The sequence below is a fragment of the Anser anser genome, assembly GCF_964211835.1.
Source record: "Anser anser genome assembly, chromosome: 5".
Classification (NCBI taxonomy): domain Eukaryota; kingdom Metazoa; phylum Chordata; class Aves; order Anseriformes; family Anatidae; genus Anser; species Anser anser.
The window spans coordinates 46,577,966-46,603,908 of NC_139725.1; the positions used below are offsets into that span (position 1 = coordinate 46,577,966).

General features: G+C 37.2%; 1 long non-coding RNA gene across 1 annotated transcript in view; it reads left to right on the forward strand.

The window, feature by feature from the left end:
• The first annotated feature begins 9,162 nt into the window (after positions 1 to 9,162).
• LOC310900382 overlaps positions 9,163 to 25,943 on the forward strand; it is an 85,153-nt gene continuing 68,372 nt past the window's right edge. Inside the window, exon 1 of the long non-coding RNA XR_014585100.1 lies at positions 9,163 to 12,857. This is a non-coding gene — a long non-coding RNA (uncharacterized lncRNA). The remainder of the gene's footprint in view (positions 12,858 to 25,943) is intronic.

Below are 25,943 nucleotides of genomic sequence, written 5' to 3' on the forward strand. Positions count from 1 at the left end.
CAAACCAGCTCTCAAAGCCTTTGCTGTTTTATTGCACCACTAAATGACACAATTATAGAAAATCAGTCTCAAAGGTCTTACCCTAAGGTCTTACATGAAGCAGTTTCATTTGCCCATCACAACTGATTAGAACTGTGAATTACCCCCTCATAGTTTAAGACCAGTGATTTCCTTCAAGTCCCCCTGCACAATGTTTTCAGCACTAAAAGCCTGCCATTTGGGCTACAATAGACCGCTTAAATCGTGGACTGCCGCTGTCTTGCTGTCTTATTCTGACTGCAGTGGGGTGGGGAAAAACAAGAACAGCAGAGCCCAGACAGATCTGAGGGCACAGTAACCTCTGGCAGGAGGCAGTAACAAGCAGCTGGCACTGGGTGAGATGCTAACATCTTCAGCTGATACAGCTGCCTCTGAAAAATGATGTGTGAACAAGCCATAAATCATTCTTGTTATAGAGGAATATTTAGTAAATACCTTTCAAAACCTCTGTGGATTCCTCTCTCTACGAACTATATGAGTAAATTGCTGAAACAGAGCTTAAGAGTGAGAAAAATCCTGTTGAAGTATTTGGAGATATACAAACATTTTTTCAATCAAGCAATCCTTCTCATTGGAGGGACTGCAATTTAAAGAAATACCCACTACTCTTTGCAACCTGTTTCCCACATATCTTTGTCATTTTCTGCAACATTTTTATTGCAGCCACGAAACCATAAAAAACTCATAGCCTAATTTATTACCTAGAATGTTTCAATGACCAAAGATACGTGAATGCTTTTGACGTGCAGCTGACTTTGGAAAGAAATCTATTGAAAAAAAGGGAGGGAAGTGTTTCACTGTTTGAAAGGCTACACTGAACGAGAAATACTGAAATTTAACTACTTGCTTTCTACTTCCTAAGCATTACTGAGAGAATCCAATGAGCTCCAGGTGTGTTCTTCAGAATTTGCCAAATGAATGTATAAACCCGTTCTCTTCGATAGCAATACTCTAACATTAGTCTTACATATTTAACATGTAGTGCACATCAGGTTTTTGCAAGTAATGAATTTTCAGCATGTGTTTCAGAGACTATGGACAGATTCATTATTGTCCTGATTAATTCAGTATTGTCCTGCTAATCAAGTATTACTATTTAGGGAGTAGATAATAAATATCAACAGATGTTTATTCAGGTAATAAATATCAACAGATGTTTATTCAGGTAGGCCTTTTGAAAACCAGTGCTAGCTTTTGGTAAAACTCAGGTCTACGTCTCAAAAACTAAGAAGTATATTAATTTGGAGTTCTGTTCTTACCACCCTTTTAGAGCATCTTTAAGGCATTTCATTTATACCTTGAATTCATGAAATATTTGTCTGACATTGGGCTTCCTTCTACAATTGAGTAATTTTTAAAAGGGAGAACACAGCAAGTTTTATTAACAGAAATGAGACAATTGTGTCAAGTAGGAAAATAACAAATGCAATCATTTCAATAAAGAAAAGAAGATCTATAAATCTGGCTTCATAACTGTAGTTACTAACTCTGTAGACTAGCTGGACTGCAAATGGCAACAAGCCACATACACAGCTGTGTACCTGAACAAGGCAACGATGTGCTATGCATACACGGTGCAACTTTTCTACAGCAAAATATAGTATCCTGTAGGTATTTTTATTACTGAATTTAGGAATCAGCTACACAACATCTGAATAACTTGCAAGAAGCAGTGCCTGCAGTGACAGAGTCATAAGAATGATGCATTCCTGAAGTACAAAGAGAATCTGAAGAAATAATGGGGTTTTGTGAGGTTTATTTGCTGACTAGAACTACTAAATGCTATTTCCAAGACCTTTGCTTTATTTTCTAATTAATTTGCTTAAATTGCGAAAAAGATTATGAATAATGAAATGAGTCCAGAGAAAAACTCATGGATCAAGAAAGACATGAAAATAGTATCTCCAAACAGGAATAACCATATTGGAATTGCAAATCTTTAATGGATCAGTACGCACAAACTGTAAGTAGGGTAAAAGAACAGACGATGATAATATGTATGGCTTTTCAAAATGCCAGGCTAGATATTCCCACCATCCATTTTATTACTTTTTGGAAGAGAAAAATGTAAACCTCATGACTGCACTGAAACCCAGTACGTAAGAGTCTCTGAGCAAATAGGTTGGTGAGGCAAGGGAAAAAAAGTCTTTTATTTCAGTCTACTCCAGGACACCAAGGAACTGCGGAGTTGCCAGTGGAATATTCTTCTCTTGCAGCTTTTCCATAAGGATTTGGCAAATGTTTGATTATACTTCAGTTTTGCTTGCCTACATGTTGGTGTAATGTAGTGGGTTTACGTGGCAAGGTTTTGGTAGCAGGGGGCCATGGGGTGGTTTCTGTGAGAAGAATCTAGAAGCTGCCCCATGTTAGGTAAGGACCCCACTGGAATATTGGAGTAGAACCACCACATGTATATGTTGCTTACAGACAGTGTGTCTAAATATTCTTCCTCCCTGTTCTGATAATTTGAATGCTAGAACTAACGGTAGGAGACCATTGCCAACCACCGAGGCAAATACAGAATTTATCTATCAAATTGCTCTAAATTCAGTACTTTGGGGTTTGTATTTGTCAACAAGTCTTTGTATTTGTCAACAAGTCTTTGTTCTGTTCAAATTTCAATCTGTAAATATATTTTCCCTAAAATTTATATTAATCTACATTGCAAATTATTCCAAATTCTCTCAGAGGAGGTTGTCTAGAGGACTGCTTTAGTGCCAGTGCTTTAGTGAAGGGATTATTTTTTGGACTGTGTTTGTACAGTACCAAGGAAGTCTGTCAAAGGTTTAGTGTAACTGCAATACCTAAAATCAATGTGATGTTACTCATTTTATTTTAAAATGTTATGTGATTATGCAATTCTATTTCTAGGTAATGTATGACACTTTAATTCAGATGTGTGAAAAGGTGTTTTTATGTTTGTGTAGAGAGGGTTCTCAATGCAGGGGTATCGTGGGAATCTTTCCAGAAAGACCTTGAGAGCAAATTGAGGTGACAAATATTATGGATACAAAAGCCTGTATTAAAGACCACAGCAAGATTCCTCCAGCTAGATTTATTCTACAGATTAGTGCCAGTAAAGCTATTACAGAAATATTGAATTGACAGAATTTTATTAGGCAATTGAGTGAATTATGCAAATGGGTGTCTAATTAACCATAGAACATAACTAGATCTGGGAACACAAAAAGCTGCAGATCTGGAATGAAATCTTATCTAGCAGTGTAAAGGCTAAATCTGGCCAAAACATGAAGCTCCAAGGTACAAACAGGAGATAGTTCCTGGTCAGATTTCCATATGGAATTCTATTTAATCCAGTCAGACATAAAACCTTGGAAATAAAAGTGATATATCAGCATAAATAAGGAAAGAATGCAATTCAAGCAACAAAAAAAAATGTAATTTCCATACAGCTTCAAAAGACAGTATCTGTGTCAAAACCTGCCATGGGGAATATTTATAGAGTTGCTTAAAAATATTTCTACATAATGTCTGTACAATAAATAAGTAAATAAATATTACTTTGAGATTGTTACTGATGAAAGACATACCACTATTTATAGGATTTTATCTAAATTCCTAATGTTCTTCCATTCATTCTTGTGCCTCCAGTATTTTTGTTTATTCTCACTGTCTCTAGTATTGTGAGCTTTCAAGATTCTGGCCTCCTGTCTTTCACTATAAAAGAGATTTTTGATCTACATATAAATATCACCTTTGTTTTCCTTTCACATCCAGCCTGAAGTTCTACATTGTCAGGCTGCCTCTCTTACTTCTCTTACCTTGTCATTCAACTCCAGAGTAGTCACTTCCTCTTGAGTTTGGGGTAGGGCTTTCAGTCAATGTATTGTAGAGAATTGATTGTACTGCTGTGGATGTATTGACTTCAGTTGAATTACAGAGATTGATGCTAGTTCAGGGAGTAGGCATTGTGTATCTGTGATAGCCTGGGTATGTTATGTTAAACTTATACAAAGAAAGGAATGGATCTTGCAGTGGGAACTACTACTCCAATCCTGTTTTGAAATCTGTAAACCTTTGTGGGATCACTTTAATTTAATGATCACACAAGTATTTGAAATTTCGTATCTGTTTATCACATTACAGCATTCATAAAATATACATTTTTAAAACACGCACTACATTCTATATTAAATTCTAAGGAACTTCTTTTCTTTTTTTCTTTTCTTTTCTTTTCTTTTCTTTTCTTTTCTTTTCTTTTCTTTTCTTTTCTTTTCTTTTCTTTTCTTTTCTCTTCTCTTCTCTTTTCTTTTCTTTTCTTTTCTTTTCTTTTCTTTTCTTTTCTTTTCTTTTCTTTTCTTTTCTTTTCTTTTCTTTTCTTTTCTTTTCTTTTCTTTTCTTTTCTTTTCTTTTCTTTTCTTTTCTTTTCTTTTCTTTTCTTTTCTTTTTTCTTTTTTTCCCTTCCCTTCCCTTCCCTTCCCTTCCCTTCCCTTCCCTTCCCTTCCCTTCCCTTCCCTAACTTCCCTTCCCTTCCCTTCCCTTCCCTTCCCTTCCCTTCCCTTCCCTTCCCTTCCCTTCCCTTCCCTTCCCTTTTTTCTTTTTTTCTTTTCTTTCTTTCTTTTTTCTTTTCTTTCTTTTCTTTTCTTTTCTTTTCTTTTCTTTTCTTTTCTTATAGAATGTATTGGCTTTTCAGAGGGAAAAAAGATAACTCTTTTCTTCCTGTGTACATCTCTTCATATCCCTAGCCAATGATCTGCCATTGTTATCTATAATCTAAATTAAAAATTACCATAAAGTGTAACTGGCTAATCCCAGTCATGGTTTTTAACTGCCAGATATTCTTTTATCACCAGGTCACAGTCTTGACTGAAAGATAGACTGAATCATCTCATACCTACTCAGCAGAAAGAGATATTTCATTTATCCAGTGATTGAAGAGATTCATAAACAATTTGCTGACATTTGCACAAAATACTTTTAAGAGTTCTTTACTTTTTTTTTTTTTTTTTAAAAAAAATTCCTTGGTACAGGAATAAATCCTTTTCTCAATCACCATGCTCTTTCACAGATGTAAAACCAGCTATTACAATATATGATTTTTTTCTTCAAACTGGAAAGATAAATACACAGCATCTATCAGTCTTGGACTGTGACATTTCTGTTGCACAATGACAGTATTCAAGGAAGAGTACAGCATAGTGTTTTTAAAGCTTGCTGCTCATCCCACTTGTAGTTTATACAGCTGCAGATTACAGATATTTGAAGAAATATACACATTGGCCAAGGGGAAAGCAAGATGTAGACAGCTAGTAAAGCAAGAAACAAAGCCCCTCCAGCAAACAGGAGCATGGTGACACTACAGAATCCTACACTGACATCACTGAAAGAAAAAAGATTCAAGCCATGCTTCTGAGCTGTGCTTGGGAAGAGCTAAGGGGGAAGCACTGTAAATGGACCAACGTCTATAGAGTAAGAGATGATGTTGAGAGGTACGGGCTCTTTTGGGAGACAAAGAAATTGCAGAGAAAGTATGTCAGGAAAAAAATAAATAGTAAGAATTGGCCTAAATATGGAAGCAGATGTTGAATATCAGCTTATGACACAAATGAAAGAGTATGTTTATATATATAATACTTTATGGCTGGGTTTTGAGTAAAACAAGTAAGAACACTCCATGGAAAATTCTCCCTTTTCTGGCAGGTCCTCTTACTTAGCTGGGTTTGTTAGATTTTAAATACGAATAACAAGAATAGTGTCAAACATTAAAAAATGAACAAACAAACAAAAAAATACCTTTGACATGTCAAGTTTTTAATGTAAAAAGTAGTTGTGACGTATAATTTCTCTGTACACTGCAGGAAGTCCAATATTTCAAACAAATCCAGTGCTCATCTCCAGTTTACTAGTGGGTGTCTAGTAACTGCTTATGAGACACTTAGTAGATTGGGCATCTGTGCATCTAAAAGAGTATCTGATAACTATAAAAATTAGCATTTAGGAGAGATTTGCTTGACTAGGCTGCAGGATTTGTTACTTCAACAGTCATCTTCCTAACCATTCTAATGAGGAAATCTAACATTATGAAGAAAACATGAAAATAGGCAGCTTTTCTATAGCACAATAAAACCTCACTGAGAATTAAAGTACAGGATCTTACATATTTTGTGAGTGACACAAGCTTTTCACCATGTGCACCAGTAAGTTGAAAATTTTCCTTTCACAGTAGTTTTCCTTTCATTTAAAATATTTTGGAAAAAGAAATAACTCTTGAATTAGAAGAAAAACTGTCCTGAAAAATTCTGTGACAGAATGGAAAGGATGGTAGGTTACTATGGCTGTAAATATCAAAGAAAGAACCAATGACAATATTAGTTTATTGGCTTTTGTGCTCTTTATATATATATATATTTACGCTCTTGATTCTTCATTTTACAAATGAATGTAGTCATCTACACATCCACACAAAGTCACGTGCCACTATTTTCTCACATATTCATTTAAATAGTATCCTGTCAGAAATTTCAAAAGGTGTAGATGTTGTCTCATATTTCTCTGCTGGTAGGTGTAGGTATATAAACTCTCTGGTTTAGTAAGTAAAAGTGTCAAAATAAAAAACTCAGAACAGACATCAACTTTGCTGTTGGTCTCTGTTTATAAAACCACTGCTACTACAAATGCCTTATAATCCAGTGAATTCAATGTATCACAGGGGTGTGTATAAGAGAGTCAGTCTTTCATTTTAAAATTATCTCACCTTTCTGAATTCAAATAATAGTAATACAAAAACAAAAAACAAAAAACCCTCAGGGTAGGAATGATCTATATAATTAGTTTGTGTGGACTGTTTTCTTGTTCAGTTATCATAATGAAATAGAATATATATTATTCCCGACAGAAGTTATTTTTTTAATATCCTTTCAAAGAGAAAGATTGGCTTAAAAGAGTAAACCGTTTTTAGCACCAAACCCAATTTAAGCTGTTTCAGTTTAGATATCTAGGTTTTGTTTTTTATTTCATAATATTTGACTACCATGTAATCCTCATAGATACATAGAAACCAAGTTAAATTTGGAGAGGAGAAAAGCTCTTTCCTGATTGTTTCTCTAACTCAGTAAGTAGAAATCTATTTAACTACCATTAAATTATTATTAAAATGAAGTTATAATTTTAGTAATATATTTAAATGAATTTTCAAAGCAGTCAGAGACATAGTAACTAATAAAGTATGGGTATACAAATAACAACTCACCAGTAATTTCACAAGCATTTCTTGTCACATTACAATTCAAACCAATCCATATGCATAGATATGTGTGAGAAACCAAAGACACAGTATCTGGCTCATATATAAATGAACTCATAAATGTTCAAAGTAAGGATCCATGATCATTGTCAACTGGCTTCACCTACTCAATGTCTCTGTATCTGAGTTGAGAGGGAAAGATGAGGGCAGGAACTGAGTACAGAAGACTTTAAGATGCTGTTTTAGAAGCATCACATGAAACTAGGTGATCTGGAATCAACATTGACTGTATGTCTAAAAAATAAAGGTTGATGTACTGTATGAGTGTAATTTAACCTGGCATGGTTATAAATTAGAGATGCCCAGACTTGTCTTGGTTTGCAAATCCTAAATTCTTCAACAGCTTTTCCAGTCAGGTTTCTTATTTTGAGATTCTGCACAGGGACAGAGGTGTTACCAGAAATTTAGAACTCAGGGGATCCCCATTGACAAAGGTTGCCCTTCTTTGGAAAGGTAGTTCAGAATACATATTTTTATTGCTGATCTTTGTAGAGTTGCTCTTAAGTTTTAGATGAATCCTGAAGGATCAAAAGGGACTGTGTCACAACAGAAACATCTATCTGGTTTTAGATCAGAACTAATACTTCAGGATGTTTTAAATGTAACCATGTAGAAACATCCACCTTCTTTCAAAATTACATAGAGGTTCAGAAAATGTATTAACCTCACAGACTTTCTTGGTAAACAGCGAGGGACAGAGTTAGAAAGTTATGGTTCAGAACTGAACATTTTATATGGCTGAGAGCTGACCCAGTAAGCAGTGCAGCAAGCTGATCTTGTCTTTTTACCCAACCTGTCTCCACCTTTGCTCTTCAGATATTTCCTTGGTACCTTTTCTTCTGTTACTGGGCTGCCTAGAGAAAAGAAATGGAAGAGGCATGTGGAAGGGGTCTCTCTGGAAACATGCTTGAAATGTACATTTGAAAGGAGGCATTTGGTGCCAGAAGAGGTACAGTAGCTCGCAGGCAACCCACACTGGATCACAGAATCATAGAATGGCCTGGGTTGAAAATGACCTTAAAGATCATCTAGTTTCAACCCCACTGCTCTGGGCAGGGTTGCCAACCACTACAGCAGGCTGCCCAGAGCCACATCCAGCCTGGCCTTGAATGCCTCCAGGGATGGGGCATCCACAACCTCTCTGGGCAACCTGTTCCAGTGCCTCACCACCCTCTGAGTGAAAAACTTCCTCCTAATATCTAACGTGAATCTCCTCTGTCTTAGTTTAAAACCATTCCCCCTTATCGTATCACTATCAACACATGTAAACAGGTGTTCCTCCTCCTGTTTATACACTCCCTTTAAGAGGGGGACAATTAACTCCCTCTCCCTGCTGGCCACCCCTTTTTTAATGCTGCCCAGGACATAGTTGGCCTTCTGGGCTGCAAGTGTGCACTGCTGACTCATGTCCAGCTTCTCGTCCATCAGGACCCCCAAGTCCTTCCCCGCAGGGCTGCTCTCAAGTTCTTCTTCTCCCAGTCTATATAAAAACCTGGGCCTGCACCATCCCAAGTGCAACACCTTGCACTTGGCCTTGTTGAACCTCATTAGGTTCTCATGGGCCCACTTCTCCAGCCTGTCTAGGTCCCTCTGGATGGTGTCTCTTCCCTCTATTGTATTGACTGCACCACTCAGCTTGGTGTCATCTGCAAACTTGCTGAGAGTGCACTTGATTCCATCGTCTATGTCATTGATAATGATGTTGAAGAGCACCGTACCCAAGACCGACCCCTGAGGGACACCACTTGTGACCGACCTCCACCCAGACATAGAATCGTTAGCCACAAACCTTTGGCTGCGACCCGCCAAACAATTCTTTATCCACCTAACAATTCACCCTTCAAATCCGTAACTCTCCAATTTAGAGAGAAGAATGTGGTGAGGGACCATATCAAAGGCTTTGCTCAAGTCCAGGTAGATGATATCCATCACCCTTCCTTTGTCCACCGATGCTGTCACTCCATCATAGAAGGCCACCAGACTGGCTAGGCAAGATCTGCCTTTGGTGAAGCCATGCTGGCTTTCTTGGATCACCTATCTCGTGCATGCCTTAACATGTCTTCCAGAAGGATCTGCTCCATGATCTTCTCAGGCACAGAGGTGAGGTTCACCAGCCTGTCGTTCCCCACGTCTTCCTTTCTCCCTTTCTTAAAAATGGGAGTAATGTCTCCCTTTTTCCAGTCACCATGGACTTCACCTGACAGCCATGATTTTTCAAATATGATGGAGAGCGGCTCGGCAACCACATCAGCCATCTCTCTCAGCACCCTGGGATGTATATCATCTGGCCCCATGTACTTATACACATCCAATTTCATTAGGTGGTCCTAGACTTGTTCCACTGTCACAGTCGGACGGAATCCACCCCTCTTACCCTCTCCAGGAGGTTCAGGGTCCTGACAGACATAGGGAACTTGACCACCAGTGAAGACTGAGGCAAAGCACTTATTGAGTACCTCAGCTTTTTCCATGTCTGAGGAAGCCAGTTCTCCCGTCTCGTTTATCAGAGGGGGAACACTCTCCTTGGCCTGTCTCCTGCCTATGTATCTGTAGAACCCCTTCTTGTTATTTTTTGCATCCCTTGCCAAGTTCAGCTCGATCTGTGCCTTGGCTTTCCTGATCCCGTCTCTACACATCCAGATGACACCCCTGTATTCCTCCCAGGGTACACAACCTTGCTTCCACTTCCTGTACGTTTCCCTCTTTTCCTTCTGTTTAAGCTGCAGGTTCTTGCTCAGCCATGCCGGTCGCCTGCTGACTCTGCTCGATTTCTTCTGCTGGGGGATGGAGAGCTCTTGTGCTCTCAGAAGGGTGTCCTTAAAGAGCTGCCAGCTCTATTACATTCCTATGACCGTAAGGACAGTTTCCCAGGGGATCCCAGCCAGTAATTCCTTGAGCAGCAGGAAGTTTGCTCTCCTGAAGTTCAGGGTCCTGCTCTGCTTTTTGCCAGACCCATATTACTCAAGATCACAACCTCCACCAGGGCATGGTCACTACAGCCCAGGCAGCCTCCAGTCTTAACCTCTCTAATGGTCTCTTCCACATTGGTGAGCACCAGGTCTAGTAAGGTTTCACCTTGGATCGGTCTATCTATTAACCCTTAACCAGTCTCCCCAAGACTCTGAAGTCCTTCTTCATAGTCCTTAGAGGAGTTTTTCCTATTTCATCATTGCCTACCTGCAACAAGAAAAGAGGATAATAATCCGAGGGCCGTACTAGCAAAGGAAGTTTCTTCCTTACATCTTTAACCTGGGCCCCTGGGAGGCAGCAGACCTCCCTGTTTATCAGGTCTGGTCTGCATATTGGGCCTTCCGCTCCCTTCAGCAGTGAGTCACCAATGACAATGACCTTTTATTCTTTACTGAGGAGGTTTTCATGCAGTGGGTAGTCTGATTAGACTTTGGTGACACCTCCAGGTAGGAAGAACCATCACCCTCGCCATTGACTAGTTGTCCTTGCAAAGCAGTGTACCTGTTCTGCAGGGGCAGCTGGGGAGGTAGGGGAATCACTGGGCAGGTGCACCAGCTACGCTTGTAATACTGAGCAGGGACCTTTTGCCATTGCCCCCCGTCCCCCAATTCATCACCATTGTTGTTAGGGGGAGAAGAGAAGAGGGGGTTCACTGTAGCAGGAACTCTGCCTGCCTGCTGATCCCCTCCTATTACATGCTCGCAAGGCGGTAGGGGGTGATGTGTTTCTTGTGCAGCCTCTGCTGGCTGCCTAAGCCTCAGGGCTGATAGGGAGTATCTCCACCAATCTCTCTCCCTCTCACTCTCCCTAATGCTCCTCAGCCTCTCCACCGCTTCCTTCAGGTCAGCCACAAGGCTGAATAAATCATTCACCTGGTCGCATCTGATGCAGGTGTTGTCTCTGTCACCCTGCACTGCAAGTGCTAGGCTCTGGCACTTGCTGCAACCTGAGACCTGTGCACGCGCATGTTTGTGTGGGGGCTCTGTCTGGGTCTCCACACTTTTCTTCACAACAGCCTTCCGCCGGGGTGCAACCATGGCAAACCAGTAGGCTGGCTAGTACTCTCTGCAGTAGCTTCTTCACTAAAATTATAAGTTCTAAGAGGCAGAGTTCCCAGCGAGGAGAGGAGAGAAGAGGAAGAGAAAGGGACGTATGAAAGGGAGAAGAGGATCCTCCCCGCACTCCTCCCTGCCCCGCTTGAACTGCCTCGCCTAAACTGCCTGCGCTAACTGCCAAGCCGGTTCTGTTTGCGTGTCCTGTTCGTGGCGCTCCTTAGGGGCTGCTTTTATACAGTCAAACGGTGGTTGCCTGGGCGAGTGGCTACTAAATGGCGGCGAACCCCGTTTAAATGCCCTGTCGCTGCCGCTGCCGGCTCTGCCTACACCCCGTCAGCCTCCCTCGCGAGGGCTGCCGGGTCCTTGCGGCTGCCTCGAGTGGCCTCCATGCCGGAAAAAAAAAAAAAAGCCCTGCCCGCCTCGATCCCGCGCTCCGCTTCAGGACGCGTCTGCCTCAGAGCCGATCGGCTCGGCGAGGGGCTGCCAAATGGCGGCGACGCCGGATTTAAATGGCCCGTCGCTGCCGCTGCCGGCCCTGCCTACGCCTCGTCAGCCTCCCTCGCGAGGGCTGACAGGTCCTGGCGGCTGCCTCGAGTGGCCTCGGTCCGGGATACTGGTGATGGACTGGGACCTTGCCAGGGCAGGGACAAAGGGACTGCGGCCCATGAATAACCCATGGTGAAGCAGAGAAAATAAGTAAAAATCAAGAAGCAGAGGAGAAAAAAAAAAAGAGTAAAAAGCAAGCAGCAGCAGAAAGAAACTATTGTGCGCTGACCACAACCTCCTGTACTGCCTGTTGCCTCACCAAAGGGCTAGGCCTAAACTGAGTGTAATGTGCTGAAAAAGCAAGGGGAGTTGAGGTTAGGAAAGGGCAAGAACGTATACTGGACTGAAGATAAACCTGGCAAGGGAGGAGTAAATGTTTTCTCTAGCTGTTTTATTTGTCTATTTTGTTTTTGGTACCTGAATCCATAAATAAAAAAATACATTAGTTAGCAATAAATAAAGCGAACTTCCTGGAATCAAGACTTTTGCCCCTGGTGACTGATACACTCATTCATCAGATTATTTGAACCAAAATATTTTTTATCTGAGGGTTGGATGAAATTCATACTGTACTCAAACTGATTTACTTATTCTTGGACCTATGCAAAGGCCACTTTTTTTGTTCAACTATTAGTTGGTCCCTCATGTAATTCCACTTGCCATGTTCAGTTTATTCCCACTCACTGCCACCAGTAACTTAATATACTGCTGTGTTTTGTTCAGCTTATGTAAGTGAATATATGTGGGATATACGGATGTCCTTTACTACGATGGGCCTCTTAAACAACCTCCAAAGAGAAGGTGAATGTTTGAGAGCGAAAGAGACTATGAGGCCAGTAAAATCAATGAACTCTTTATTTTATTTAATTTGCAGAATGACCCCCATCTGTTACTCCAACAAATGAAAAGCCAATACAGACATACAGAAACACAACAGAATTTCCATGGGAACTGCAGTGAAGTACATGATGGCAGAACTTTATGTAAGTACAAAATATGGAGAATTCACATTAAATAAATAAATAAATAAATAAATAAAGTTGTCTTTTCTACAGTTAGGAACTAAATTATTCTCTTAGATATACATTGATCTCCAAATCATTTTTACACAGCAGGTAGTTTTAGAATTCATAATATTGGATACTTGCCTAGAGAGGGTTGTGTATTCATACATAAGAAACACAGGCACTGCAAAAATACAATTAGGTTGAAAATCTATATCGACCTTTACAGTAAATCTTACACAGTACTGATGTAATCCTCTCCCAAATAAATATTGTAAACTGCAGCAGATGTATTACTTATCCCCTCTTCAATAGCTAGAACTTGAAAGATATGAATACTTACCTCATACATAGTTAGATGAAGGAGGTAGAAATCCTTGAAACCTGCTGAACTCTTGACCTCTGAAATTCTTATTTGTTTTCTTGGATGGTCATTTTTTGCAGTGTTGTAATTCTTATAAATGATGAATGCAGCTAATCTATACATAGAGCTGTTTTGATATCAAACTCCAAAGCCAGTAAAAAAATAAATGGCAGAGAAAATAAGTCACATCTGTCATTGCTTTCAATATTACAGAAAATTGGAGAAAAATACTGAGACTTTCTAAAAAATCTCTAAAGATCACTCTTCATTATGAAAGTAAACATTGGGAAGATAAGTGTTCCTTACAAGGAAAATCAAAATGGTCTTAGAAGTACAGGAAAAAAAAGAAAAAAGAAAAAGCCTGGATATGTAAGGAAAATTATTTCCAACTGTAGGATCTTACTACATCCCCTGTCCTCTCTCTCTTAAAGTGAGAAGTAACATATTTAAACAAACAAACATTGATCTTCAGGGAACTGTTTCAGGAAATGTACTTGCATACATTGCAGATACTTGTCTCAGTGGTTGTATCTTTGTTTTCTTGTGATTAAGAAAATTCCCACACTGAGCCTTAGTGCAGTTTAGCTTAAAATCTTTTTTTTTTTTTTTTTCCAGTCCTTCTGTATAATAATTAAAACTGACCTTTAGAAAGGGAACATAAATACTCTTTTTTTTTTTTTTTCATTTTTGAAGTTTGTATTCAACACGTATATAATTTAATGGGCATTTTTAAAACAAATGAATACTGCTAAGGTGTATTTTGTACTAGAAAAAATTCCTTCACATACTGCAAATTAGTTAACTAAAAACAAGTATCATTGTCTTAATTTCCTGGATACAGTTGTAAGAACCGTTCAGTATTTTCTTCATTCAGTATATCAGAGATAGAATGCTTACTGTACTACCTGATAGGTGTCTTCTAGACTAATGTAAAACTTGAAATGTCAAACTGCAAGTAGACAGAATCTAGTGAGTAAAGTGAAGCAAATGCATTATGGATAATGTCACTGACAAAACTGGTTTTGATGCTGACAAGAAGCTGCAGAAGGTTTACTGAAGCAGATTCCTGTTTACAAAAATCTGTATTCAATTCTCTTGACAAAGAATAGGTCATTATTCATGGTGAAAATATAAATGCTAGTAGTAAGTTAACAATATTTTGAAAGGTCCTATCTTGATGGCACATGAAGGTAAAGGCAGAAAATACTGTTTCCAAGTTATCCATTCCCTTCTTAGGACAATAAAAACAACATAGTTCTTGTCGTAACCTCTTGGTACCAAAAACTTCCTCTAAGAGAAGCAGGGTTAAGAGCATTGGTAGATAGGGGAAGAGCAACCGAATTCATCTACCTGGACTCAATGCAAACCATTTGATGTCCAGCACAATATTCTTGTTTCTAAATTGGAGAGACATGGATTTGACAGGTGGACAAAGAAAAATGAACTGCCCAGTGTAGGAGAAAATCAGGTTTGAGACCAGCTAAGAAACCTAAAGGAGGACAAGTCCATTGGGCCCGATGAGATACATTTGTGGGTCCTGAGGGAATAACAGACGTAGTTGCTAAGCCTCTATCCACCATATATGAGAAGTCGTGGCAGTCTGGTGACTGGAAGAGAGGAAACATAACCCCCATTTTTAAAAAGAGAAAGAAGAAAGACTTGGGGAACTGCAGGTCAGTCTGTTTTGCCTCTGCGCCTGGCAAGATCATGGAGCAGTTCCTCCTGGAAACTGTGGTAAGGCACATGGAAAATGACCACTTGGTGGGTAAGGAATTGGCTGGATGGTCACACTCAAAGAGTTGTGGTCAACAGCTCAATGTCCAGGTGGAGAACGGTGACGAGTGCTGTTCTTCAGGGGTTGGTATTGGGACTGGCACTGTTTAAAATCTTTGCCGTTGACATGGACAGCGGGTCTGATTGCACACTTTACAGGTTTGCCAATGACACCAAGCTGTGTGGTGCAGTCAACACGCTGGAGGGAAGGGATGGCAGCCAGAGGGACCTTGACAGGTTTGAGAGGTGGACCTGTGGGAAACCTCATGAAGTTCAACAAGGCCAAGTGCAAGGTCCTTCATCTGGGTCAGGGCAAGCACAAATACAGGTTGGGCAGTGAATGGATTGAGAGCAGCCCTGAGGAGAAGGACTTAGGCTGATGAGAAGCTCAAAATGAGTCAACAATGTGTGCTTGCAGCCCAGAAAGTCAACCACATCCTGGGCTGCATCAAAAGAAGCATGGCCAGTAGGTCAAGAGACGTGATTCTCCATCTTTATTCTGCTGAGACCCCACCTGGAGTACTGTTTGCCTCTGCGGCCTGCAGCACAAGAAGTATGTGGATGTACTAGTGTGAGTCCAGAGAAAGGCTATGAAGATGGTCAGAGTGCTGGAACACCTCTCCTACCTTCATAGAGGCTGAGGGAGTTGTGGTTGTTCAGCCTAGAGAAGAGAATACTCCCTGTAGTGGCCTTCCAGTACCTAAAGGCAGCCTACAAGAAAGCAGGAGAGGTACACTTTGTCAGGGAGTGTAGTGATATGACAAGGAGTAATGGTTTCAAACTGAAAGAGGGTATATTTAGATTAGATATTTGGAAGAAATTCTTTACTTGGTGAGGCACTGGAACAGGTTGCCCAGAGAAGCTGTGGATGCCCCATCCCTGGAAGTATTCAATGCCAGGCTGGATGGGGCTTTGAGCAACCTGGTTAAGTGGGAGGTGTCCCTGCCCATTTCAGGTGGGTTGGAATTAGATGATCTTTACAATCTCTTCCAACTCATACCATTCTATGATTCTGTGATTTTGGTAATTATTGTCTCTGCTAGCCACAAATGCAAAATACACTACATGGGCAGCTGTAAGAAAAGTTAATGTTATTCTAGCCAGAGCCAGTACAGTTCAAGATGAGGAAAGAAAAGGAAAAAAAAATATGTTCTAGGTAGTTTTTTGTGTGTGTGTGTGTGGTTTTTTTTTTTTTTTTTCAGGGTTGTAGGCTACTGTTGATTGGAATCTAGCCAAAGTGATGAATGTAATCAAAATATCTTGGTTTGGGGGAGGAATTCTAGGGAAAAAAAAAAGAAAAAAAAAGGTATTTGGTACGTCCTGTCTCAGAACTAATTCAATTGTTGTGTAGAAAATTTGGTCACAGAATCAAATCATAGAATCACAGAACATCTGCCGTTGGAAGGGAACTCTCAAGTTCATCTATTACAACCCCCCTGCCGAGCAGGATCACCTAGAGCACATTGCGCAGGATGGTATCCAGGTGGGTTTTGAATATCTCCAGAGGAGACTCCACAGCCTCTCTGGGCAACCTGTTCCAGTGCTCTGTCACCTCCACAGTAAAGAAGTGCCCCCTCATATTCACCTGGAACCTCCTGTGCTTCAGTTTGTGCCCATTTTTTCTCGTCCGGTCAATGGGCACAACAGAAAAGAGACCAGCTCCATCCTCTTAAGACCAAAGCAAAGCATTCATGATAAACCTTGCCTATAGGTAAGTAAATTAGTAAAGTAAAAAAGACTTTGAATTCTACCATTGACAACCATGGTACACGAAAGTACTTCCCCCAGCACTTCTGTACTGCTTAACTTAATACGTCTGCAGATCTTTATAACTAAACAGGAAATTAGATAGGTACTAAAGTTATCACAGACCTACTTGTGGATTTGCCATTTTAACAGCTGTCTGTGTTAGGCATTTACCAAGCCACAAACTGTGATTCAAAATCATGTAAGTACTCATAGAGAACAAACTAACCACAGGCCTTTGCATTTTGGTAGGACAGAAATATCTTTGAAAATTGTAGAACTCCTGTAAAAATCAACTACCATTATTACTGCTGGCAAAGTGTTTTAGGCTTCTAACTCTGTGGTGGAAGAGCAAAATGCATCTGACAAAATAGGTGAAACAGCAATTTAATAACATGTATATAGGTATTTCAGAAAATGTCTAGGTATGAGAATGACCCTTTTCATTTGAGCTCTGTCTATACATTTTTAGAATTTTTCCCTTTCTCGTATTCCTGGTACAGGCCTCATCTGGTCAAGAGTCACTTAATATGAATCAAAGAATTTTGTCTTAATTCTTGAAACAGAGTTGAAGTAGTAGAGAAATGCTACGGAAATGGTTGAATGACTGAAATCTGAAAACCCATTTATACAAAAATCTTGTGTCAAGGCCTGCTTGGATTCTGCAGCATTTTGTCGCACGTCATAAGAATAGTCATACCATGTTGGACCAAAGACCTAGTCAGTTCATTATCTAACCTTTCTAAGTAGCCTAGCCCAGCAGCAAGGTATAAAAGCTTCCTTCCTAGTACTTATTAACTGTCTTACTGAGAAGCGGAAAACCAAACCAAACCAAACCAAACAAACAAAAAAACATTTTTGACAAATTCATAAAACAAAGAAAAACGTGGAGGAACTTACAGTTCATGAAGTATTGCATAAAAGCTTGTATTGGTTCTTTTTTCGTCCTTTAAAGAATTTTATCAAATAAATAAAGGTACAGGTACAGTCATCCAGTTAATCAATATCATAAACATATGTATTTAATAAAGAGAATATATATAGTATGAATTTTGTTACATTATATATATATATTTATCTCCAAGCTTTGTTGCTCAATGACTTGTACTGTGTCTTAAATCTACTGTCAGCTTCTTCAAACTTTTTATGAAGAGGGAAATGCAGTTGTTTTTCCCTGTTGCATTATTTATTTTTTTACCCTATGGTCCTTATCTGTGTAAGATCCGATTTAACTATATATCTTTATGAGACATCAGGATTACACTTTTATCCTATAAGACAGAATTTATAGTAATTTACAGGAAAGTCTTTATCCATTAGGCCTCCTTCACAACTGTGGAACAGTTCTTAACCCCTTTCAGTGTTACACAAACACAACAGTCCTTTTCAGTATCTGTTTACCATATTTGAGTTTACTCTTTCCTTTCTCATAGTAAATATGTGGGTTTGACATTGGCCATATCCTGTATAGTTGGGTTTTTGTTGTTCTTGTTTGTTTACTGTTCTTTTCTGCCATTAAAATTGAATTTGTTAAAGTTACATAACTTCTGCTTTTTGTTGTCGTTGTTGTTGTTGTTTTCTCCTCCCATAAAGAAGTATGAAGATACTCCACTAATACCCTTTAAAAAATCTTTCTTCTTTTTATAAGGTCCTATCTAGCTATTGGATTAACCCTTGTGTTTCAGGAGCCTTTTGCATCACTATTCAGATGCTGCTTTAAGTATGAATTGATTTCATTTTAAATGTTGGAGAGTTTATATTCAAATATGTAATTTAGATCCATCTTTAATTCAAGAGAAAAAAAATGTTAAATTATATAATGAAAGTGTAATTTTCTACTTAAACTTAACCTCTTGCCTGGATAAAATAAAACCTTTTGATTAGCAGTATTTCTTGCCTTACAATAATTTAAGTGAACAGGCACTGTGACACAGTGAACACAACACATTCTTGGTAAGGAAAATGGTCACAGGACAGAAAGTGTTCTGCATTTCCTCTTGTGATTAGTAAAGTAAGCTGAGCAAACTGCTCTAAACTTGAAAACAGGTTCCCTAAGGAAATTATCCTGGCAATGGATCTCTTTCAACAAGTTATTAGATTACACAGGGAATGTGGTAAAGAATAATTCCCAAAATGTTATAGCGTTAAATAAATTAACAGTTAAAATCTCACCTTCCAGAAAAGAATACTTTTCAAAAAAGAAATAAGGTTTGGATTAAAATACGTAAATGTATGGGCTTCAGAATAAAAAAAATAAATAAAAAATAAATAATATTAATAATAAAAAGAATTATAATTAGGAACAGACTGTTCACCTAACAGAATATTAGTTCAAAATGCTCCCTTGTACCCTGCTATTTTCAGCTGAAATTAAAAGACTGGAAAAAAAAAAATATATATATATTTTCAAAATTATTCTTACAGAGACCCATAGAGATCTTAGTAAATATTGAACATCTCCTAGCTAAAATAAGTGAAGAGAAATGAAATGAGTTCATTCAGGGAAGAGTTCCTATATTTCTGAAATATAACACATGCCAACATGTGTTTTCCTGGAAATTAAAATTTAGTAAGACTAGTAGGGATTGCAAACCTTACTTTATAAGTATTCATCATTAACTTTATTTACTGTTTTAGTTGTAATAAAGTTTAATTCCAGGTCCATTGAACTCGGTGGAAAGTTTTGGCTTTGCCTTTTTTGGTGGAACTTGCTTTCCATGCTATGCCTCTATTATTTTTATCAGGCTATTTGTTTTGTATAAGCACTTTAAACAATTCACAATAGAATAGAGTCAGGTCACTGTGATATACTTGTTTCTGTCACACACACAAAAAAATTATTATTCATTTGTAACTGAATTACACGTACACTACACAAATTTTATTCATTTTGGTTTAGTTTAGTTCGGTTTCGTTTGGTTTATTATTCATTTATTTATTTTGGACATCAGGAAAAATCCAAGGCCACTTTTCCACTTCATTTATTTTTGAAGTTACAGTTTAGTGGAATCACTGTGGTATAGACAGAAGAAAGATCAGTCTACCTTCCCTATGTGGCTAGGTTAAACTGAATTTATGCATGATTTAGATTTTCCTAATGTATATTGGAGATAGCTCTACCACAATACACTGGCTATTAGATGCAGGTACTGCTATTCTAGGGTATTCTGTTGCAATAAATCAGAAGTCATTTTAATTTTTCATTGCCCATTCCATGTTGCAAAGATATTAATTCTAGAGTATTTTCTTTGGTTCAAAATGGAAGCATGTTCCTTTTTATCAAGAGATTTACTTACATATATATATATTTGAATAATGTTTATTCTGTGTCTATGAAAAGTTTAAGACATTTTATTTGTTATGTCATTTACCCTCTGCATCACTGAAAATTTTGATTTTGGTCATTCAGTACCCCTTCTCAATAAACAAATAAATAAATAAACAAAAGCAATACTTTCAGTGTCATCTGCATAACTTCAAGTGGCCTTTGACAACTGATATTTTTAACATTGGCCTGAATGCCCAGTGAGTAAACTCTTGTCATATTTCAATTTTATAGTGTCACAGAATGTTAGTGCTTCAAACCTAGTAAAACTAAACTCTGCTCAGAGTTAAAACATTTATCCTTTTCATCCTTTTTTCACCAGTCCTCCGAAGACATCCTTCTTCTGTCCCCTTAAGGGGAATATTTAACTATGAATTCTGTTCTTTGACTTCATGGGAGTTTTTTGATTTGATATGCACACTCGCATATATGCTGTCACCAAACCCTGAATTTATACTTTAGGAGTAGCTGATGTTGTGTCCAATGTGTTTTCTTCCACTATGTCAAGAAACGTTTGGTGATGTTAATGCTCTTTGTAATAAACCAGTATGCAGCTGGAAAGGAGGTGTTATAAAAAATAGAATTGCCTGCTTTTAATTCATCGTGCATTTAACAATGTGTTATAACTTTCAGAACAGCATGAAGTTTGCACTCCAACACTCTCACTGCTAAATAACTCATTACCTGCTATCTGAGATTTGACCTCAGCATTGTTGGGTCAGAACAATTTAAGAATTGTTGGTTCAGAAGAGCTCAAATCTTAATCTGAGACTGGTGTTAAAAACTATATCTTGCACATGGTAATTATCATTTCTTATTGCCTGAAGTTCCTGGTCATTTATGAAGCCAAAGGAAATTAGAGATTGCAAAGCCCATCATATTTTCCTCAGGTTAGTGTCCTGCCCTCTAAAAGAACATAGATTCAGTTGACTGACCCATTAGACACTTCTTTTCTAAGGAAGATCGTTTTCACTGATCAAGTTATCATTTGATTAATTTGTTACCCTATTTGAATCAGTTCTATACTAAGTTTGAGTGCAGAGATTTCAGAATAATTTAAATGTTAATACATTTTGAGAATCAGGCTCAATATTTTGAAATAATTTTCAACTGTTTATTTTTAAGAAAAAACATAAAGAGGGCAATTACAACTGAATGATTTATTATTTTGCAAAATGATGTCATAAGGAGTAAGGCTCTTTAGAATTCTAAAAACTCAATTTCAAAAGATAATTCTTTGAGATTAAGGAAAGAAGCAGAACAGCACCATAAAGTCAGATATACTATTGTATCAATTAACTTCACAAAAATTGGGCATTATATAGCCAATAATATTTTGTGATACAAGATAGAATTAAGTGTACTCATTTGCTAATTTCTCCTGTTTACATCAAAATCTCCTTCGGAAGCAAAAAGACAATTGCAACAAGACATTCTAGAGTTTTTGCATGGACAAACTAGGCTGCCAATTTATTGCCCCTGATAATCTACTGTCTAAGCATGAGCTTATTTTGTCTGCACAATCAAAAGTCTGTAAACTGTGCATGATTCAGCTCAGAGTGGAAAATGGTTAGAAATTTTTGGCCATCAGAATTGAGATTTAAGTGTTTGCTAAAGAGCTATATCAAACAACAACAACAAAGTGTTTTGTACACACAGTAAGTTTTCTACAGCCCTTTTTCCAAAAGTTTATTGATGACCAATACCATACTCCCCACATAGATTCAGAAATTACTGCAGTCTCATTTTAAACTGTTATACTTTCCATATGTCCTCTACAAATTTTCAAAAGAGTTATTGTGAGGAAAGGAGATATTCTCACACAGAATGTTAATGACCCATTCCTAAAAGTATTAAGACAATAGTGAGGTGGGTTATCTCATACAAGAGTCATAATCAGCTTCTGAATGAATTATAATTGTTTCTAGGCTCAACATACTTCATCTTAAAAAAGATGTCATAGATAAGATTGATCAATTGAATCCTGAGAAGGCCGAGTACACTCCATTAAAATTTAAAGGAAACAAGAAAGATTAGATTAGGTGCTGAAAGCTGCATTGCATATATATGAAATTTGGTTAAATTAATACCATTCTTTATGTCTAATTTAGAGCATATTACTTGTTTTCAGCACTTTAATTATTTTTGTTCTAAATACAGACTTAAACTTAAAACTCAATGTGTTGATATGCATCTTCCAGAATCATGGGTTTTCATTCTGCATTTCTGTAAAAAATTCTCATATTTTTTCCTTCATGTAGCTGAAATCAAGAAAATCGTTCAATCTTCATGTTATGTACTCTTTTGTGTAGTTTGAAAGAGTTCAGTTTTGTTCTTTTCTTTCAAAGGCTTCCCCATTATATGCCTTTCATTAGGCTCCCAATATTTTTGGAAAGCTAATGAACGTTTATTTAAATCAGGTCTGTTTTTTTGATCTCTTATGACTTGATACGGCCTGAAATTTATTTTTTTCTAGATTGCAGAAAGGTTTGCATGGGAATAATATTTTATCAGGTCTCCTTACTGTCCAGAGCATTAGTTAATTTTTTGTAAGGAAGCAAAAATGAATTATGAACAAGCAGTTAATTTCCAATTCTGAACAATCAAAAATTCTATCTCTCAAGAGAAAAAATTGTCTGGAATTTGAGTATGATCCTTATTAAGAATTTAAAGCATTGCAGATTTCATCTGTGGCTACCAACTCCCAGAATCCAAGTGTCTGACATTTGACTTCCTTTTACTTTATTGTAAGTTTTGCAGTTTCATATTATCCTTCCTTTTACAGAAATGAAGAAGAGGCTCTTCTCACAAATCAAAACAACCTTAACTATGCTAATTTCATGGAAACTAAATAATTGGATTTATATCTACAGGATATTGTCCTTCTCAAAAGCACTTCAATGAATTCTGTGAAATCTAAATTTTTCAGTAAACCTGTAAGACTTTTACGAACACAAAACATGATGATTGAAAATCATTTGCAAAGACTTTGAAAATAAGTGATCTTTTAATTCTCTAATGTCTGGTAATGGCTTGTTTTCTGGAAATATAAGTAGTAACTAAAAAAAAAAAAAAAAGGGGAAAGAATGAAGTACTGTCAATCTGGAGAAATTTCTTAGATAAACCCCATTTTCATTTCACAAATGAGAAAATGTTCCTGAAAACAAAAAAAAACTCATCCCCGTAAACACAGAATTTCCAGGAAAAAAAAAAAAAAAAAAATGTAGAGCTTACAAAGGTAGGGTCCAGATGCTACTAAATCAATGGTGAGAGATATGAAAATAACCCCTTTAAAAACTCTTTAACATATTGTTAGAGAATTAATCACATTTAGAATCCTTTTAGTAATTCATTTAGTAATTCATTTAGCCAAGAGACTAGATATCTTGTAAATCAATGCTATTAAAAACTTATTTATAATAGTCAGAAATTTATTTCAGTTTGGGACATTTATTTATTTTCATTATGTTCTTAGGGTGATTTTAAAATATTTTGCCGTTCCATTTTCTTTGTTTTTGTCTTCTGACACTTCTGATTTTCTGATTTCTCTATTCACAAGAACAGCATCTGGAGCCCAAGCAAAGTTAGGGAGAAGAATATAAAGTGATATTGTATTTTATCTATAATGTATTATTTTTGCAAATCCTTTTAAATTACTTTCCAGTGAGAAGTAGAAAGATGTCTCATAAACTGAGTTGCACAAATTTGTAGATTATCAACAGATGACGAAAAAAAGAATTAATAGCTGAAGCGAGAAAGGGAAAGTAAAGGCGAAAAAATGCTGAGACTAGAATTCCATAGTGAATAGGGAAATGTGAAGGTGAAACAAAACTAAAGAAAGACAAACAAATAGGAAAGGAGGGAAAGAAAATGGAACTCTGAGGAAAATAATATAGCAATTATAAGTTGGAACCTCTTGGAAAGTGTAGAACGATGAATGAAAAGAAGTGGTACAGTAGGGTGAATGAAGGGAAAAAAAACAATAACAACAAAAAATTGAAGGATTTTTACAAAATAAATAACATGGAAGAATGTAGAGATGCACGAAGGAGAAGTAGCTCAGTAGTGACTCATCACTCAAGTGATTCAGTAACTCAATAGTTGAATAGGTGTTCTAATGCAAGCAAAAATCAAGGTTTTGTGATGGATAACAAACTGATAATTAAAGGGGAACCATAAAGTTTATTTAAAGGCAAGAGCAAGCATTTGAGATCAGTTCAAATATAATCAGAAAAAGAATGATGGAAATAGAAGTGATGATAAAATATAATACAATGTGACATGATATGATATTGTATATTAGATCAAGAGAAAATTTTGCAATATGTTGCTATTGCTAGACAGAGGCTTTGAAAGGACGTTAAAAAAAAGAATCTCAGGCACTAAATCTTGGACGTGATGCACAGTGTTTCAGACTTCACTTTGGAAGAAATTAAAGTCCTTTGCACTTTTAATTTCAAGGTAGTGACAACTAAGCTTCTTAAGAGTTACAGTGGTGTTGAAGTTATGTCATTAAAAAACTTTAATCAGGAACTACTAAGTTTCCCTTTTGAAATATTATTTTCTAAGATTTTGGGGGAACCACGAATGTCCAGGCTACATCACTTCCTAAAGTGATGAAGGGATAAAGAGGGCAGGCAATATTAGCATAATCATGTAAATGGGTAGTGAAGGATACGTTACAGACCCTGTACAGCTCAATGACAAATTCAGGTGGAATACAGGCATTTAGAAAATTCCAAGATGCTAAAGATTCATGGAAATTTCAGATTTCAGGATAAATTAATAAATAAATAAATAATATAAATGAATTGTCTGTCATCAGGAAAAATAAGATGATAGGGAATTATTGTGTCTTTCCATTATTTTTTTCCACCAAGCAAAGAACTCTCGTGTAAAAGCCTAGGTCTTGTATTTTGTTGTTGTTGCCCCTGAAGGTGTTTGGAGTTCTGCTTTATAGAGAGAAATAAAAGAATTCAGAGAAGGCAGTACAATAGATGAAAAAATACTTTGCCACAATATCTCTGAAAAAATCACTGAGTTTGATGACACAGATTTTGGTGACACAGAAGTTGCTTATATCATACAGAAGCCACAATGATGCCCAGTTTGATTTCATTCAGACACAACATAGTGATTGGAAGAGACACCATAAACCACGAGGAGCTGTTTCCAGATGGCTGCCATATGAAAAGAAGAAAGGAGGGAAGGAGGGAAGGAGGGAAAGAAGGAAGGAAGGAAGGAAGGAAGGAAGGAAGGAAGGAAGGAAGGAAGGAAGGGAGGGAGGGAGGGAGGGAGGGAGGGAGGAAATATAAATAAATAAATGTAAAAAATAAAATACTATTCCAGATGGAATTCTATTTTTTTTTAAGTTCTTTAATTACTTTTTTTTTTCCTAATACCATTATTCTGTTAAATGTTGTTATGCAGATGCTTAACTGTATTTCTTCATTCAGATAAAGGTAAATTTTCCCTCCATTGTAGCCAGAAAGGTTTGTTCTGGTTTTGATTTTTTTTTTTTTCATTCTTATTAGGTCTTTCTATGTACCTTAATAGGTTTACTTGGGTTATTCAATGTCCCATTAAAAAATAAAATAAAATATAATAAAATAAAATAAAAATCTATTAAAAGATGTCTGTGAACTTTTAATATTGCTATTAAAAAAAAGGAAAAATTTGGAAGCATCTGTAAGAGAATATTCAAGAGTTTTAGGGCAACTATAAGCCCAAGAAATACTATGAATAAGTAAATCATAATAAATGGATATATAGTTTTCCAGTGTAATACTTCTTCTAAATTTAGATAAAAATAACTTGATGGAAATCCTTAGTAAGATACAAGATGGTTTATTTTGTT